The sequence below is a fragment of the Sceloporus occidentalis genome, unplaced genomic scaffold (assembly GCF_023333645.1).
Source record: "Sceloporus occidentalis isolate IW3139 unplaced genomic scaffold, rSceOcc1.0.p SCAF_194, whole genome shotgun sequence".
NCBI lineage: Eukaryota > Metazoa > Chordata > Lepidosauria > Squamata > Phrynosomatidae > Sceloporus > Sceloporus occidentalis.
The window spans coordinates 1067933-1082359 of NW_028317174.1; positions in this window are offsets into that span (position 1 = coordinate 1067933).

The window sequence follows — 14427 nt, forward strand, 5'->3', positions numbered from 1 at the left end:
CTGAACAGCCATAATGAATATTATCATTTTCTTAATGGGAAAACACATTCTTTTAAAGAAGGCTCATGGGGGATCATGTGCACCAAGTAAAAACACACAAAGGAGCAAAACTCTGTAAGACTTTAATTCATAGGTTTAGCAAGATACTTAAGCACAAGACTTAGTGTAACTATAGGCCAAAAAGAATAATGTAGCAAAGATAAACTCATTACAAGTAGGATTTTCAGATACTAATTGCCATGGCAATAAAAAAAAAAAAAATTTGAAATTCACATTCATGTCCAACATTGTGAAATCCCTTAAGCTTTCATTTAACCAGTAGACACAGAGAATTATAGTAGAACAGAAATCCAAGGGGGGCAAAAGAGGGAGAAAATTTAATTTACATTATCATCAAATAGTGAGGCAATATTACTCAGTGTTCAAACCATGAACCATCTGGCTTTGTTGCAAGTATCTGTTGCAAGAAAACTGCCCCAAATATAAGTGCTGTGCTTTTAAATAACTGAAAGTATGGATGGAAAAAATATTTTTTTAAAATCGCAAAAAGTGGTTGACAAACATTTTTTCTCTTGTGTTTCCCCCATTCTTCTTTATTAAATCAAGTTATATTCCGTCAAATTATATATTCCCAACTTATTTACATCCTTTTGTTTTTTCTGTTATTTGCAATATATATAGTAAGAATAAAGAATTTTTTTTTTACAAATAAAGATCCTCCTTTGTACTTCCTATTAATATATTTTTGTGTGTTCCGAAGGTATATTCTACTTCTGGTTAGGGTTGTCTTTTTGTTAACTGCAGTATTACTATTGCTACAGTATTGTTATTATTTTGGTTCTTGTTAGTATCTGATCTGTTTGTTTTCATTTTCTTCTAACTTTTTTTTGCAGTATTTGATAATTTTTTCCCATTTCTTAATAGTTTCTTTTTCTGATCTCCCATTTATTAAATTAGTTAATCTGTCCATTTCTGCCATGTCTTGTAATTTAAACAACCATTCTTCTGTTGTTGGAGTGATTGTTTTCCACATTTGTGCCAGGCGTAATCTCCCTGTAGTGCACATATATAAGATTTTAGTCCAGTGCTTCCTTTCTGTTGCTTTTGGTAATTTCTTTGCCATGTTTAAGAGGAGCATCTCAAATTTTGATTCCAAAACATTGCATATTTCTTTATGCACACGGTTCCAGAACATTCTTATTTGGGGGCATTCTGACCACATGTGGTGCCATGTTCCTTTGGCAGCTTGACATTTCCAGCAGATGTTACTTGTGTTCTTGCAGATTTTGACCATTTTTGCCAGTGTATGTTGCCATCTGTATTCCATTTTTAAGTGATTCTCTCATAGATTTAGGCATTTACTCTATTGTTTCTTTGTTATTTCTTATCATATTATTAAGTACTTCCAATACCATTATGAATAATAGTGGTGAGATAGGGCAGCCTTATCATGTTCCTTTTTCTATCCTGATTTTATCAGGTTTTTTCATTTAGTAATACAGTTGGCCCTTCTTATACACGGATTTTTAATACATGGAGTCAAGCATCCATGGTTTGAAAATGTTTTTTAAAAAAGTATAAATTTCAAATATCAACCCTTGATTTTCCATTTTTTATAAGGGACACCATTTTGCTATGTCATTATATTTAATGGGACTTGAGCATCCACAGATTTTGTTATCCATGGGGGATCTTAGCACGAAACCCCAGTGTATAATAAGGGTCCATTGTAGTTGAGTATATTGTTCTTTGTATATTTCTTGTACCCAGCCTAGAAATTTATCTCCTACACCAAACCCTTCCAGCATACATAATATGCAGTCCCAGTTAAAGATATCAAAACATCCTGAAATTCTTGTTGCTATTTTCTTCATAGTATTCAATCAGATTCAACTTGGTTCTAATGTTTTCTTTTAATTGTGTTGCTGAGAGAAATCCCACCTGATTTTCTTTTATGTGTTCTTTTAATATTAGTTTGAATTGTTCTGTTAAACTGGAAGTAAAGGTCTTGTAGTCTAGGTTGAGTAAAGAAACTGGTCAGTAGTCATCTAGCTTAGTGTTGTCTTTCTCCTCTTTTGGTGGTAGTACTAAGTCAATGTTTTCCCGCAAGTCAGGGATTCCTTCACTGAGTACAGAGTTAAAAGTGTTTTTCAATGGTGTTTTCAATATTTCCTCTAATTTTTTATAGTAGTCAACTGTAAAGCCATCTGGGCCAGGTGATTTATTGAGTTTGAGTTGTTGAATTGCTGTAGATATTTCTTGTTCTGTAATTTCAGCATTAAGTAATTTCAGCATTAAGCTTTGTCAGTTCTGATATTTTATCCATTCTTGCTTTTCAATGAAGGTTGTCAGTGTTTTGTGTTCTGTTTTTTCATAGTTGTCATTTTTGTATAGATTTATGAAGTAGTTGATAATTTGGCTTTTATTTTGTCTTGCGTTGTTGCTATTTCGGTGTTATCAAGTAGTTTTTCTATATAAGTTTCTTTCTCTGCATCTTTTTTAGTTTGAGTGTTAGCCATTTTCTGAACAGAAAATGCTGTGCAGAAAAACATGGCACCTTCAAATTTTATACATAAGTCCTATAAAGTCTCTAAATTGCATAATTTTTAAAGACTTTCCTGTAGCAGGAAGAAAATTGTTTAAATTACTCATTGCTTCTTTTGAGGTGAAAATTTCCCCCCCTCAAAAATAAAAAATCCTAATGCTTGTCCAGTTCCCAACTAATAGTGTGGACAAAACATTGCTGTTCCTGATATTTAATGCAAATCTGGTTATCTCAGTATGGTGAGACTAGAGGTATGAAAACGTGTTTCTTTCATTCTTGCATTTGAGTGGGGAGGATTTCATTGTTTTTCACCCAACTTAACTGCATGGGGGAATGCTGTTGATGATCAACCTGAAATGCTACCTTTAGGTAATTGGTCATGATTTGGTTTAGCATCATGTTGCAGATGGCTTGGATATTCCCAGACTAAACGCAGAAAATAGAATCCATTTTTCCTCTTGTGTTAAATGTGTTTATATCTTTAAAGCAGGTTTACCCAGGTCTTCATCTGAAAAAGGTTTCGCTAGGGTGACTTCCAGAGAGTAATAATGAATGTGATAACTCCATGATCTCAGGGTCAAGGGTGGGAAAGATTCAGAAGAAAGAAAGGTAAGTGAAAAGCATGACACAAAAGCAAAAGGGACTGAAAGCAGAGGAAGAAAGTAAATTTAGGGATTGCTTCTTAGGAACAAATGTTTTATCACAACCCAGCTGAAACATGTACTGTTCAAAAAAGATGAGACTTCAGTTGGTCCTTCAACAGAGCAAACTAAATGGGCCTGTTTGCTGTGTCTCCAACTGCTAGGGATATAATTTTTTCACAAATTTTATTCATGATGGAAAGAACACATAATTATAGCAATTTTCTTCTAGCTTTGTGAAAGTATTTGCTAACTATATAGTTTTGGAAGACTGTTTACAGTTTGGGGTGTTTTCTGTGAAAATTCTGTTGTTTTTCTTTAAAGAAAATAATAACTGAGATCTTGCATCAGAGGTTTGTTCTGCTCTGAGTGCTGAAGCCCATTTTACCAGCCATTCAGCTGTCCCAAATGAAGGAGAATTGTGGCACTGGTGAGTGGGGTACTGCAGGAGGAATGATCAACCCCATCCCACCAGCAAGGGATGGTGTATCAGAGAATTATGACAGAACCACACTGGAGTCCCTACCTCAACTCCTTCTGCTATCACTCACAGGTGGGAAGGGATGGTAAGGTAATCTAGCAGTGGCTCAGAACAATTGGTTGCTTTTGAAGTGAGTTTCAGAGAAATTGGTTATCATGACAATGGCACCAAGATTGCAAATTCAATAGGGGACAGTTATGTGGTTTCAAGTCTAACTTACAACACTACAACTGACCAATCCGATGATAGCAAATATTATTTTCTGCACAGAAAATGCTATTTCCTAAGCAGAAAAAGTTTTCTGTGAAAAATAAAATGTACAAATTATGTGCAGAATAAGCTTGGAACTGAAAAGATGTCCTTCAGTCCAGGATTCACCTCATCAGCATTTCCCAACACTGAGAAAAATATTTCTGACCATTTGCAAGTATTTTTAAATATTCGTTCCATAACTACTTTCTGCTGAAGTTTGAGGAAATGGCTGATGGGTGAGACAGAAATTCCTGTTTTCCCTCTGTGCTCCTGCTGCAGTTTACACAAAGCTAAGATCCTATACACCCATTCCTTGGAGGTAAGTCCAATTAACCTCACTGGGGTTTATTTCTGAATAGACCTTTATACATTTCTACAGCATGACAGCATTTTACTACTGTAAAGGGGGTGGTAATTTATAGAAGAGTTTAGAAGAAAACCCATAACACCAGGAAGGAGTACTTATTGGAAAAAGACAGCCTCTGAAAGAACACACTTGGGCTAATTGCAGCTATTGACAATTCTGCCTATTTTTGACTAATAGCAGGTTGCAGCTAGCTAGAAAGAAATATATGCAAATAAAATACAAGGTTATAGTTCTTGTGGTTTTCACAAGAAACTGAAAGGCTAGAGGCAAAACTGGCTGGTGAAGATGTATTGTATTCTCTATATGGATTTGAAAATAGCATTTTCAGAACATTTCCTGTGCAGAAATATTATTTCCTTTACAGGAAATACTGCTTTACTTGCCAAAATGTGTGACTTATTCCCAGGATAATTCCATTCCCCCCCCCCCCCAACATTTTTTGAATTGATTGTAGCTCAGGAGGTTTTTCATGGGAAAAAGAAAGATGTCTCTCAGTGAACAGAAGAAGTTTGACACCAGTGCTTGTTCCTGGTATGTGTTTGTCATGACACCCCATCAAAATGATAAAACAGACAAGCAGTTAACTATTATGACTTTATTTTCCAGAACCAAAAATTTGTGGGTTTTTTGTTATTGATATAATGGTTTTTTTTAAATGAAAAATACCTTTTCTGTTAAAATAAGAGGTTTCACACAGACACACAAACCAACCCTCTTATATTTCATGCAAAATACAATGTCTGTGTAAAGACTGTGTTGTTGTCTTGTGAACAAAACAATGCTTCGCCATGCTCAAGAATCTCATCAAAATATAATCAAATGCTAAAAGAGATAATAAAATGCTCATCCTACCCCTTAAGTATTGAAATTTGTTGTACTAATTTGTGAGCACAAAATAAGGCTGCATCCAAACTGCAGAAATAATCCAGTTTGGCACCACTTGAACTGTCATGGCCCAATGCTATGGAATTCTGAGAATTGTAGTTGTGAGACCAGAGCTCTATGACAGAGAAGCTAAATGTCTCACAAAACCAGAATTACATAGCATTGAGCCATGACAATTCAAGTGGTGTAAACTGGATTATTTCTTCATTGCAGGTGCAGCCTGTGTAAAGATTTGGTATTGCTATATGAAAATCTCTACTTCTGATCAAGTTCTTTGTGTTATCTATGCAAAGTGCTACACTGAAATACTTATATCTATTATTATTAGACACCAGTACAATCCCAATGAAATGCCAGATTTCTAATAGTTTCACCTAATGCATTATGTTTCTTATATTTCATATGACAGAATTCTGTGTCAGCGGTTTCATCCTCTCCACATTTCTTAATGAAGTGCTCCAGCACACTCAGTATGCTGATATTAAATCAAAAACAATACTCTAAGAAGAATTGGGAAATACTCATTTCTTGCCGTCTAAAAATCCTCTTTCATTTTTTCCATGTAAGTGTAGAGAAGGGGGTAGTTTGGGGGGAGTTAGGGGTGATGAATGTCCAACATTGTTTGTAATCTAGGGTGCCCCAGTTTTTGACATTTACAAGGTGATTGGACACAGATTTATTTCCCTTCTCTTTCTGTAAAAAGTACCAGCCAGTGAGTCAAGGTGTGTCAGATATTTTTACTGATGCCTAAGATATATTACCATCATGAAATTTCATTCCTTCCTTGTCATACTTCTGACCTCTATTTTCAAAGTGTGCAGACTTTACGCATTAGAACATGTGTGTATGCACACACACACATAAATGTCCTCTTCAGTTGCTCCTATACCTAGTGCACCATATATTTGTTCCCTTGATCTTTATAAATGTTTTCTCCCCATCAGTCACCCCCATAAAAAACTCTGAAATTTGGTCAAGCCAGCTGTTTAGCTCTGCTGTATATATGTTGAATTGCTTTGGCCTTGTTTGATAACATTTACAGGGAATTTATGCATCTATTTTAGTACTGTTCCATTTTCATAAGTATTATTGTATGGCACCATCAAATCTTTATTAATGAGCAGCATAACAAAACTGTAAATAAGCAAAGACTTAAAAAGTGTTATTGTGTACTGCATTGACTATGTGTGCGGAGGAGGCTTAAAAAACAAGACAGCAAGAACAGGAAGTGGCTGAAGAGCTCCATTTTGTTTGGAAACAAAAGTTATATCTGCAGCTACCATTCCTGTTAGTTTTAAATTCCCTTAGTTTCCTGAATAGTAGAGTGTTTTGCACAGTGACAACATAATTTTAGTGCAAAGAAAATTGAAAGAAAAAATAACGTTGTAGTTAAAAATGATGCAAACTATTGAGGAGGCTTTCTCAGTTGATTAAAAATAGAGGTGAGATGCAATAATTTTGATTGTTTAAAAGAGTACACACACACACCACTTAAAAAAGAAAAGACCAAACACAAAGGAAGCATTGAATGGACTTAATTCCCTTTACCACTTGTTCACTTTCTGAAAATGTCTAGCTTCTTCTTGAAAAATAGGGAGGAACAAGAAATAACTAATATATTACTAATATATTGTTGTTGTTACTACTGTTGTTGTTATGTCCCTTCAAGTCATTTCCAACTTATGGCTGCCCTATCATGGGATTTTCTTGGCTTTGGAATTGTTGGATTTGTTCAGAGAAGGTTTGCCACTGTCTTTGCCTGAGGCTGAGAGAATGTGACTTGCCAGTCACCCAGTGGGTTTCATGGCCAAGCTGGGAATCGAACCCTGATCTCCAGAGTCATAGTTCAACACTCAAACCATGACTGCACACTGGCTCTGCAGTATATATTAATACCAAAATCATTCTCCTTGAATGAATTCTTATGAAGCTGAAACATTACTATCAGGATGATTAGTGATGTTTTAGCTGCATAAACAACCCTGCATGGATTATGGCTTTAGCATCTATAATACAATATACAGCTAGGCTAATTATTAAAAGGCTTTGAGGGTATTAGTACTTTAAAAAGCTACTGTTTTGGTCTACAGTGCCATCCTTGACTATTTCACCTTTGCATTTTGTGAAAACAGGAAAGGGGAAAAATCGCCCAAGTATGTGGTGCACAGCAAACTTCCCTGTGAGATATTAAATGCTGTGTTGTGAGTGCAGCTGATGCTGATTTTTTTTCTCCAAGCTGAGATGAGCAGCTCACTCATATCAGTGAAATTCATTATGTTGTAATAAGTGCTGGCCTGCCTTCATGAGATCTGCATTTATTTTAGGGGCTCCTGAAAGAAGGAAAACTCACAGAAGCCCAGAGATCTCATGAGAGGCCCTGTTGTCATGAGACTTCAGACAGTCATGTGTAAGCTTGTGTTCCTGATCTGCTTTTCACTGACAGGCAAGCAATAGGATCAGAGTCGTGTTTTCTCTGAAGGCTGCAAGTGGTAAACCAAACATGTAAACTCAGCACAGAACAATGAAGATGCTTTTGTTGGTGCTAATACTAGGCCACAAAAGCCTTGCCATTCAATTATTCTTCTTGCGTGTCAGGAACCATTTACTGTTCTAATCCGCTTGGATTCCTTGAGATTAAGTGGAATATAAATTTATTATCATCATCATCATCATCATCATCATCATCATCATCATCATCATCCGAGAGGCTGTACAGATTGGCAATAAATGCCAGCATCAGGGTGGAGTGGGGGTGTGGTGACAGCATATTGCATGCCCTGACTCTGCCCCCATGCTGGCGTGACACTGCTTGCCCCACCACACAGTGGGAGGTATCACAGTGCTCCCTTGGCACAGCATGTACTCGCACTGGTCCAAAGGAGAACTGAAAAGCTGTGATGCTGGCAGCTATGCCGCCCTTTCCATTGCACAAAAAAGAGCCACTTTTTACAGCTCCTATTTGCACCAAGGAAAAGCCAGATCGGGGCTGCGGCATGTGGTTAGGAAAGGGGTTTCAGCTCGCAGTCCCTTAGAGGCTGTCTGTGCAGCCCTTAAATCTTCAAGAAGGTTTCATTTGTTGACTCCAACAAAGCCTTGAAATACTAAACCAGCATACTAAATTTGTCAAGAGAGTCAGGCTAAGAAATAATGTAGGAGGACTTAGTTTGACTGTATCTTGGACACAGCTGAAAAACTCCACAGTTACAGGTAAATGAAGCAAATAACTTCCCATTTATTTCTTTGGCATCTACAAAGATGATTCTCAGAACCATTACACATCACTTTCTCCTCAATTTATATGCATAGCAAAATGTTCATTATATGATATCACCAGAATACTATAACAGTAATGATATCTGATCAGATTTTGACTGACCAGAATAGTAACATTTTAACTCACTAGGGGGCCATTCCCACTGGGCATATAACGCGACGTATATCACTGCGATTCTGACTCGGATTCTGACTCGAATCTGACCCATCGTTCCCATTAAAAACGGGTGCAAACAGACTCGGGGGTTTTTTTACTCCTGTTTTTGTTCCTATTGGTATTTTCCCTGTGGTAATTTGAAGTGGGTTATTTTGCTCCCTATTCCCATTGCCCTTCCGGAACCTCTTTTTTTAAAAATCAGCTGTCAATCAAGTGCCTAAGACACAGCCAATCAGTCACTTGGATGCTTTTCCCCTTTGGGAATGGGAGAAGTGAGCCTCTATTCCCCTCAAATCTATTCTCTAGAAGAGAGAAGGGGCCTCTATTCGCCCTAAACCCCTTTACATCCCAGGCTCTTCTGTGACTCCGCAGACTCCAGTAATGCATGAAAGAGAACAAGTGTGTTCTCTCAAGCCCAGCCTGGAGGATGACTCAGAGGACTCAGAGGATGAGCCTGGGACCTGAACCTGTAATTGGGGAGCCTGAGGTTGGTCCTAGCTCTGCTGGAGCAGAATTGTGGCCCAGCCAGAGGTTCAGCAGCCAAGTCTGCCTGGGACTGAGGCTTTGGACATAGAGGAGGATCTGGGAAGTATGCCTACCTTCAGGGAGCATTGAGCTGAAAGAGAGGGCCTTCAAAGATCACAGAGGCTTCATCAGAAGTGTGTAATCAGACACACCTGAAGATCTACTGCTGGCCTATTTAGGCAGCTAGAACAGGTGTGGTTCTTTGCCAGTGGTTCTTTGACTTCTCTGAAGGAAAGACTCTGCCTCTGGTTTCTTGGATCAAACCCTCATTTCTTAGATTACTGATTCTCTTGATTTTCTGGAAACCTTGACCTTGGACTGCCTTATCGCCCTGCCTATCTGATACCTTGAATCTCAGACTGTCTGACAACTCTTTTGGTAATCCTTCTGTTGCTACTGCTTGGCATCTCCAAGACTGTGTTGCTTGCACTCACTCTGCTATCTGGGGGTTTGTTTAAATACTAGCTGGCTTATCAGCCATTTGGCTGCTTTCCTGGATAAAGAGGGTGACACCCCCAGGCCATCCCCTTGAGCACTGCTCCTCCCATCCCCAAGTTCCTGAATCAGACACCCTTGTCGTTCCCATTCATATGCCGCAAATCAGATTTGGGAGGCACAGGAAAACTCGCTAAAAATGCGCTGTTAAATTAAACCGCTTTATCAACCACTGATTAAGGTTTTTTCAGGATAATTCGATCACATGGGAGTCAGATTCAAATTCCAATGGGAAAGATATCGGAGCAATGCGGATCGAATGCATGCTGAAATGAGAACGATGCACCCATGATTTGCATCCTGATCCGCGTTATAAACCAGTGGGAATGGGGCCTAGATTTACATGCCCAATGAAATAGTGCAAATCAGTTCCAAAGCCACACAAAAGGTCAATTCCTTGGTAAGCCCGACATTTGAAATACGTGTTTCATGGCTCCAGGAGGGTAGTGATGGGGGGGGGGAGGCTAATTCATCAGGTGGTAGCAACAGCAAGGTTTATTTTAGACAAAAAGGTGGCCTCAAGGGGTCCTATCCAGCTCAACATGAGGGGACCTAGAGAACCATAACATGGTAGCTGCTGAGTTCTCAGAACCATAAATTACCACTTTTAATGAAAAGCTCTACCAGTGAAATAATGTTCAGAATAACTCTTTGGCAGTACAACCTGGCCTGAAAATTTGTTTGGTATCTTTTCTGCTTGTCTCGGGGGGTTTTCTTCCCCTTTTTTAAATGAATGTCTATTAAACTCATTGGGTGACCTTGGGTCAGTCTTGCTTTCTCAGACTAAGCTATCTCATAGAATTTTTATGAGGATATTACAGTAAGGAAGTCATGCATGCACCTTGACCACATTGGAAGAAAAGTGAGATATAAATTTAACAAAGAAATAAGAAGAACAACAACAATGTAATTCCTTCTATGGAACATGTGACTTAAACCTTTTGTTCTAAACTCAAAAGAAATTTTAGAATAGAAAAAAAATACTGGGTTTAAAGAAAAAGCTAAAATCCTTATAGATTCTTTCTCCACTCTGACACAGTGAATTCTGGGTAGGAAGAAGACTAGCATGAGGAAAGTACATAGTGCCAAATGTAGAGGAGCTGAGGTGGAGCCAGCATGCTTTGTAAGCCAGCTCTGTCTTTGTTAGTGCCTTATCAGTTGGTCATCACCAACTGAAGAAACAGCTAAAGTCTTGCTTTAGACCAGGGGTAGGCAACCTTTGTGAGCCGGGGGCCGGGTTGCTGTCCCTCAGACAACTGGGGGGCCGAAGCCAGGGGGGTGGAGTTTCCACCCTCTGGGGGGGAGGCTACATGCTGGGGGTGGAGCTTCCACACTCCAGGGGCGGGGACACATGCGCTGCCCCCGGAGTGATAACAATAACAATAATAATAGTTCCAAGCATGGAAACTACTACAAAGCAATTCAAAAAAAAAAAAAAAGAAGAAGAAAGCATGCACACTGTCTCAACCCAGAAAGGCACAAGGTGCTGAGAGGGGATTTTGCATACACACACACACACACACACACACACACACACAATGCCTGTCTCTCACACACACAACCTCCCCCTGTCTCGCACATACACCCTCTCTCACACAACTTGCTCTCTCTCACACACAACCCACTTCTCTCTCTCACACACACACACCAAACCCTGTCTAACACACACAACCACCCCCTCTCTCACATACACAACCCACTTCTCTCTGTGTGTGTGTCTCACACATACACACACACAAAACCCATCTCTCTCTCACACACACAACCTCCTTCTCTCTCACACAACCCACTCTCTCTCACACACACAACCCACTTTTAACTCTCCCTCTCACACACAACTCACTTTTCTCTCTCTCATACACACATAAACAACACATCTCTCCCTCACATACAACCTTGCCTTCTCACACACCCTCTCACACAATCCACTCTCACACACACAACCCACTTCCCCCCCTCTCTCACACACACACACACATACACACAACTCGTTCTCTCTCACACACACACACAAAACACACCTCTCTCTCTTACATACACACTGCTCTTACACATGCATACACACAACTCCTCTCTCTCTCTCTCTGCCCCTCCTGCTGTAAAATGAGGGGAGGCCCCTCAGAGGCCGGGAAGGAGGCAGAGGACGCCCGCGCGGGGGTCCTGGCTGGCTCTTTCCCGGCTTCTGAGGGGCCTCCAAGCCCCTCAGAGGCAGGGAAGGAGGCGGAGGACGCCCGCGCTGGCGTCCTCGCCGGCTCTTTCCCGGCTTCTGAGGGGCCTCCAAGCCCCTCAGAGGTAGGGAAAGAGGCGGAGGACGCCCGCGCTGGCGTCCTCGCCGGCTCTTTCCCGGCTTCTGAGGGGCCTCCAAGCCCCTCAGAGGCCGGGAAGGAGGTGTAGGACGCCCGCGCGGGGGTCCTGGCCGGCTCTTTCCCAGCTTCTGAGGGGCCTCCAAGCCCCTCAGAGGCAGGGAAGGAGGCGGAGGACGCCCGCGCTGGCGTCCTCGCCGGCTCTTTCCCGGCTTCTGAGGGGCCTCCAAGCCCCTCCGAGGCCGGGAAGGAGGTGCAGGACGCCCGCGCGGGGGTCCTGGCCGGCTCTTTCCCGGCTTCTGAGGGGCCTCCAAGCCCCTCAGAGGCAGGGAAGGAGGCGGAGGACGCCCGCGCTGGCGTCCTCGCAGGCTCTTTCCCGGCTTCTGAGGGGCCTCCAAGCCCCTCAGAGGCAGGGAAGGAGGCGGAGGACGCCCGCGCTGGCGTCCTCGCGGCTCTTTCCCGGCTTCTGAGGGGCCTCCAAGCCCCTCAGAGGCAGGGAAGGAGGCGGAGGACGCCCGCGCTGGCGTCCTCGTGGCTCTTTCCCGGCTTCTGAGGGGCCTCCAAGCCCCTCAGAGGCAGGGAAGGAGGCGGAGGACGCCCGCGCTGGCGTCCTGGCCGGCTCTTTCCTGGCTTCTGAGGGGCCTCCAAGCCCCTCAGAGGCCGGGAAAGAGGCGGAGGACGCCCGCGCTGGCGTCCTGGCCGGCTCTTTCCCGGCTTCTGAGGGGCCTCCAAGCCCCTCAGAGGCCGGGAAGGAGGCACAGGACGCCCGCGCGGGGGTCCTGGCCGGCTCTTTACCGGCTTCTGAGGGGCCTCCAAGCCCCTCAGAGGCAGGGAAGGAGGCGGAGGACGCCCACGCTGGCGTCCTCGCCGGCTCTTTCCCGGCTTCTGAGGGGCCTCCAAGCCTCTTTCCCTGCCTCTGAGGGGCTTGGAGGCCCCTCAGAAGCTGGGAAAGAGCCGTGAGGACGCCAGGGCGGGTGTCCTCCGCCTCCTTCCCCGCCTCTGATGGGCTTGGAGGCCCCTCAGAAGCCGGGAAAGAGCCTGCGAGGACACCAGCGCTGGCATCCTCTGCCTCCTTCCCTGCCTCTGAGGCCGGAAAGGAGGCGCAGGACGCCCGCGCGGGGGTCCTCGCTGGCTCTTTCCTGGCTTCTGAGGGTCCTCCAAGCCTCCAAGCCCCTCAGAGGCAGGGAAGGAGGCGGAGGACGCCCGCGCTGGCGTCCTCGCAGGCTCTTTCCCGGCTTCTGAGGGGCCTCCAAGCCCCTCAGAGGCAGAGAAGGAGGCGGAAGGCGCTGGCGTCCTTGCAGGCTCCTTCCCGGCTTCTGAGGGGCCTGCGCGAGAGGCTCAAGGCCCCACGCGGCTGCGGCAGGACCGAGCAGGGGCCGGTCCCAACAGCTCGGTGGGCCGCATGCGGCCCGCGGGCCGTAGGTTGCCTACCCCTGCTTTAGACTGAAGGTGAGCAATTTGTGGCTATTTTGATGTTCTTGGGCTACAGCTCTCATAATCCATCACCACAAAAGTTCAACCATCTCGATGGCTATCTCCCTGATTCCCTGTCATTAACACTCTTCAACCCTCGTATACACTTGTCAAAACATTTTATTTTGTCCCCTTTTCATTCTGTATTTAGAAATTATATACCTTTGCATACTTATGGGTTTTCCTCATGTATGTAAAAAGCAAGCATAATTTTTGGATGGTCCGATCTCTCTTTCAAAATAACAGCTAGTCAAACATCCAAGTTTGCCATTAAAGGGGATAATACTGTTTTATGTTCATTTCTACAGTAGAGAAGCAGAAATTAAAAAAAATATTGAACTGATAAAGTCTGACAAAGATTAAATAATAGGTTATAATAATAACTAACAGTGCAACCTTATAAGTATTCAGAATTAAGACTAACTGTTAAGTGGAACTTATGCCTAAGTGTGGAAAGCATAATAAATTTTAGTTAGCTGATAACTGACAGAAGGGTTTTTTCAACCCAAAAAACATTTTCCTAAGAGTACATTCAATTGCATTTGATGATTGTGAGAAATTTGAAAAAAAATATTTAAATTTAAACATATTTAAATTTTCACTCTTAAAGCAGCGGTCCTAGGCATTAATGCATCTTCATTTTTGCCTTTGCCATGATGACATTCATTGCAGGATTGCAATGGTTAATGTAGTACTACAAATTTGTGAGTACAAGTTTAATTCTGTTTTTAGTCCCTTAACAGTTCTGAAAAGATATGGAAGCCGTTCTGGGAATCAGTCTGTTGCAATAGACATTTTAATCAGATTGTAGTGACTATTACTTGTGAAATTAATTTTCTATAATATGTTTACCTTGCCAGACATGAGATACTAGATTCTTAATTTGTGATTTTTCCAATAAGGGGAGAGAGATCAGAGCCAGAATGTTGCCTGTAAGTGTCCAGGGGACAGATATTTATGGGCACATATTGGTGACTTTTTAAAAAACATGGGTGAATCAAACAATGAACACTGATGGCAGGCCTTGTAT